Source organism: Triticum aestivum, chromosome 7B (genome assembly GCF_018294505.1).
Source record: "Triticum aestivum cultivar Chinese Spring chromosome 7B, IWGSC CS RefSeq v2.1, whole genome shotgun sequence".
In the NCBI taxonomy this organism is placed as follows: Eukaryota; Viridiplantae; Streptophyta; class Magnoliopsida; order Poales; family Poaceae; genus Triticum; species Triticum aestivum.
Window position 1 is genome coordinate 534,520,088 of NC_057813.1, and position 5,691 is coordinate 534,525,778.

At 41.8% G+C, this 5,691-nt stretch overlaps 1 pseudogene; it reads right to left on the reverse strand.

Annotated features, from left to right (window-relative positions):
- Nucleotides 1-4,617, reverse strand: part of LOC123156724 (alpha-L-fucosidase 2-like) — a 14,294-nt pseudogene extending 9,677 nt beyond the window's left edge.
- Between the last annotated feature and the right edge of the window lie 1,074 nt (nucleotides 4,618-5,691).

Here is a 5,691-nt window from a genome sequence, read left to right on the forward strand (position 1 = left end):
AGGACATATCAAATGTAGACATGTACTGTAAGGAAAGCATAAGCTATTTTATACTGAACAAGTAAAACCATAAGACTAATCTGCTGTATCCATTACTATATTTGGTCCATAGATGTTTATGACACTGTATAAAAATATATTTTAACATGTTAGTAACTAGGGCAAAGCTCGTTTAAGCCGGAAAACCCTAGGACTGCATCCCATATTCAGGTAAACAGAGCATTAACATCCATTTATTTAGTTATATACTACGTTGACACTTAATAATACGTAATTAAATGCAGTTATTCCTTGTGTTATGCAAACCTCGTTTGTGAAGACTATTAGAAATAGCTTCGCAAATCTCAGGATTTCTCTGCATAGTTATAGTATGACCAGGATAAAGACCGAAGAGATGTGACAGGTGCCGATGGGTAACTTCAGCGTCCTTAAAATCTTGTGCCTCCGTGAAAAACACCAAGATGTGAGTCATATTATAATAGAAATAAATCCAAACCCAAGCAGAGCTTGAGCATTTACCCATTCCATGAGTGTTTGATCTTCAGCAATCGTATTCTGAGGGAGCCTTGGAAGCGCTTCCTTGATCTTCTGGACCAGAGGAGTATCAGATTTTCCTAAAATCTGTTGTGTAGTAGCATCAAAATATTATCTTGAGAGATGATCGAGTCAACACATATTTCACAAACAACAACAAAAGAAACTACACCAGCATATATTTTTTATCTTTCTGATTATGTTTTATAGTGTTATAACCAGTTACGGCATTAATTGTTACCTCTGCAGAAGAAATGACTGCCGAAAATATCTCTCGGATGATTGCAATATCCATTGTAGTTGAATAGCTTACACTAGCTTGCTGACCACCAGTGCCTGGAGCAATGAAAACATGCTCGGGAGAAGTAGAGGGGTTTGTTTCCAAAAGACCTCGAGGTCCCTCAATCAACCAATCAGTCAGAAACTGCGCACATCCTTCCAACAATGGATATGCAGTGTTCTTCAAAAAGTCCTAGAAGAAACTTAAAAGAATAATAAGAATTTCAAAACTGTGAGATGCCAAATGATACTGCTGTAGGAACACTGGGACATCCTTGATACAGTTTTAACAAGAAATATAGTTTCAGAAAGCATTCCAGTGTTGCAGAACCCCGTAATTATGTCAGTATCAAGGTAGTAATGAATCGAAGACAAGTTGCACAATAAGAGAATAAAAATGTGGTAAATAAAACTTGCAAAACATTGAGAAGTTGTAACCAGACTAGATTTGCAAAATAATACAGTAAGAATATTGATATGAGCTAACAATATTAAAGCATATCTATTTCTTACTTTGTCCAATAAATACTGGTAGTGCTCCCAAAGATGCGTACAAAGCCAGGCACCCCCCATTGGCCACACTGAGAACTTGGCATCTTCATTGTAAGCTGATGATTTTGCCCATATGTCTGAGACGTGGTGAGTTACCCAGCCACTTGCTTGGTAATTGATCTGTCACAAACAAAGAATTCCCCAGCAATCAGATGTTTTGATTCTTCTACATGTTAAGTATGTTATGAATGGAAGAAAGACACTGATCTCGTCTAGGTAACTTCGCCTCAGTTTAGAGTTAACAAGTATAAGCACGATTATCATAAACAAAATTACTGTTTGCAGGACTAAGCAATCAGAACAAAATCTAAAGTTCAGTGACTACCTGTCTACCTTTGTGTCATGCATCTAAATCAGATAGTCTACCGACATGCACATGTGTGTGTGTGTGTGTGTGTGTGTGTGTGTGTGTGTGTGTGTGTGTGTGTGTTTAGCTCCCGCGGCGAGATAACACATCTGTAGCAACTGTCGTGGGACCTAAGAAATTAAACTGTTCAGTAAGTAGATTTCAGTGATGCCTTTACAAACTTGGTCATGTGTTGTCTGGTGGCATATGACATATTTCTCCCTAGTATAACTCCGCAAGGTATTACAATTCTATTCTCATGCTACTCATATTTGTGGTAACCTCGCTGTTTCACTAAAATCAAATATTGAAAGCAGTAGAACTTACTTTTGCAGTCTTAGTTCCGTTAACTGCAAGAGCTGCTATGAAATCAAGCAGTGGTTCTTCGCATTCAGTAAGGTTGCAAGGAAGTGTTGGCCAATAATTCATCTGAAGATTTATGTTGAGGTGCGGAGCACAGCTGCAAAATTAAAACAGTATGAATATTTGATTCTTAAGGCCCTATTCACATAGCGAGAAAGGGAATTCCCAGACTTGGTTCAAATTTGAAACTAAATCTCCTCCCCCCCTAATCAAAACACCACCTAAATGGACCACAAACAGAAAAGAGAAAATGACATCTCAAGAAAAAAAATGGAAGTTTCATGTGAGGGAACGATTATAAATGAAAGCCTTTCTGGCCAACTGCAGCCCCCAGCAATATCTCCCAGTTGCCTTAGTTAGCAAGTCAGATATTTTATAATCAATTCATCAGCAAGTGCATGTATTAGAGTAGGTAGTTATCGCCTCACATATAAAAAACAGATAAGGGAAATGAAAAATAAAGGATATCGATGCAATAACTTTAGACATAAGAATAACTTACTCCCATCCAGGCACGAGATCTTGATTCCAAATTCCTTGCAGATTAGATATCTGTGTTCCAGGTCGAGAGCATGAAATGAGCAGATATCGACCATATTGGAAGAGAAGTTCAACCAAAGAAGAATCCTCGTCGCTTCGAAAACCATTCACTCTTTCTTCTGTAGTCTTGATGGCTTCACCAACTTCTTTCATGTTTATTTTTTCTATAGCTGGTGCTTGTGATAGCCGCAGACTAACATGGTGAAATTCGTACTCATATTCATGGCCCTCAGAGCTGCTGATTCAGGATCCAGTTTTGAGTCTGACGGATTCACGAGAGGCCCACTGAATGAGGAAGCAGCTGTAACCCGCAAAAGCACCCAATCTGCATTGTCAACTCTCAAACTCTGATCATTTAGAACTGCTACTTTTGCAGCAGTGCCGCTCATCTGCAGGCTAAGGACAGCTGCAAACCCGATACCAGTAGCATCGCTGGCTTCATTTTCTTGTAGCTTGTGTCCTTGTGCTGGACAGGTGCCATCCATAATCATCTCATTTGCATTCATTACACGAACTCTGTGGTTTAACTTACTATTTAACGATAAAGTCAATGATACATGTTCTGGTTTGTTTGCTGAAATCTTGGTAACAATGACCTGGTGTGGATTTGAGCAGAAGTGCTCCCTTGTGTACTGAACTTCTCCAATGTTGTACGTGATAATTGTTGTAGCAGTATGCAGATCAAGCTCCCTTTTGTAGGAACTATACTCCTGATTGGATGTGTCAAACTCTAGATTCATATCTCCAAGAGGTTTGTAGACCTTCATAGCATCAAGATAAGATAGTGTTACGAACTTCTATTGCGTAATACTGCATCTTGCAACAATAACCTTTAACTTGAAAATCAATGGTAAGTTTAGTTCAATTTCTTCGGCTAAGATATGCTATTTTTGGAAATAAGCATGCTACTTTTCAACTTATAACAAGTTAACGAAACAATGACCTTTTACCTTAAGTGGTTTTTACAAGTAAGACAAAAAAAGGTCTCTTGCTCTTCCAACATTTTTTTTGCCAACGGACCATACAGCCATGGTGCAGTAACGGCTAAAATGTTGCATATATCGTGAACCAAAGGCCCAACTATATAACGAAGTAAAACACACATTTAATGTGCAGTACGATGCATCATATCGTAATTGGGAACAATACTCAACGACGGCAAGGGCCAAGGAATTCATGGTGCTAGGTCTGGCCTCACCGCGACACAACAATCAATAGCATGCTCTGACGTGCAAAGCAGAACAGCATGGCATATAGCATACCTCTGTTTGAGCACCGAAAAGGCCCGAAGCCGCACTGGTGGCATCCACGAACCGTCCGTCGTCGACGAGCTTCCTGACGACGGCGAGGGCAGCAGGTGCTTTCGGGGCGGTGTAATCTCCCGGCACACCGCTCCAGAGAGTGTCAACTGCAAAAACAATTATGGTTACTTTATCCTTTCACTTGCCATGATAATCATATAAGGGAAGGGAGGGTGGTTTGGTTCGGGAGTTTCGTCGAACACCCTCCAGGTGCCGTTCTTGGTCGAGTCATGACTCATGAGTCACAACCCGGTTTGCTGATCTGATCCCGGTACGTGCTCCGTTTGAAACAACCGTCGTGAACAAGGAATGACAGGCAGCTACTCAAGACGAGGGCAAAAGCGTAGGGAACGGGGGAGGTAGCTGGTACGTACGGTTGAGCTGGAGCTTCTCGGAGGCGACGCCGCCCCAAACCATGGCACCGAGGCTGCCGTTCCCGATGGGTGCCGAGTCCGTGAAGTGCTCCGCCGGCGACGCGAACACCACCTTCAGTGGCCGCAAATCCTCGTCCTCGTCCGCCCACCGGCGCGCACGGATCCGGTCGCCGTCCATGAGTGGAATGCAGTTGTCAGTGGTGGAAGAGGGAGGAGGAAATCTTGGAGAAGCGGTGCCGAGCGAGTGAGAGAGCTTTGGCAGGGGAGGTGGTGCTGCGGCCTGCGGGGGTTTTTCAGGGTGGCAGAGCTTCCATTTTCCGCAGTAGCGTGTTTTTGGCGCCAACGGAGAGGACAAAACGCATCGTGCAGTGTAGCTTCAAAATGGCAGTGTGCGCCTTGCAAGGCTGGCTGATCCGTCTGTGTGATGGATGGATGCGATCATTGCGTGGCACTGTGCGCCAGTGGAGTGCACGGCATGCCATGCCGATCCCGATATGGCGAGTATCGTGTCGTGCACCGGCAAGGCTTTCCTTTCTTCTTCATAGGGAGGCTTTTGATTTTCATGTCGTGCTGTGGCGGTATTGCTCGCACCGCATTTTAGGCCCGGCCTCTTTTCTGATCATTATACATCTGGCAACAAGATTGCTGATATGTTATCATCTACTACTTCCTCCGTTCGAAATTACTTGTCACAAAAATGGATGTATCTACAACTAAAATACATCTAGATACATTCATTTCTTGGACGAGTAATTTCGAACTAAAGGAATAGCGATCGTGGTATGCAGAGTGGAGTGCACGGCACATCCATATGATTATTGTTATGAACTAAGCAAAAGGACCAGTGCGTTGCAATGGAAGAAAAATAAATCATAGTCGCCGATGACTAAGACCGCATTTAGATGCATCATCGAGATACTCTATATCTCCCTTTTGAGTTAGTTAACCAAGTGTAAAGAGCTATTACCTTCATTAGTTGATTTATTGTTGAGAACCTAAAATCATGAGGATCATACATTTATGTACACAAAACAAAAAAATGAATACGAAATTGGTGTTTAATTGATAAGTTACCAAATGCACATTAGTGATTACAAAATTCTTTCTGAACTTTAAAAACATTATAAGAGGGTTTGCACGTAACATGAAAAATATATTTTTCTCTCTAAAATATGTTTTTTTCTCTAAGGAGTGTGCAGAGAAGATTACCCTAGTTATATCATGCCAGTTGAATAACATTATCAAAAAAGGCTTTCGCCCCGCTTTATATTATAAAGCAACTGCCCAAGCCAACAATCCACAAAGGTTCACACGCACGCAAACACACACCAAGTACACACACACATGATCCCAAAAGGGTTAATGCTGAGGGCACAGCTCAACAAGCTCTAGAACAAAAAAG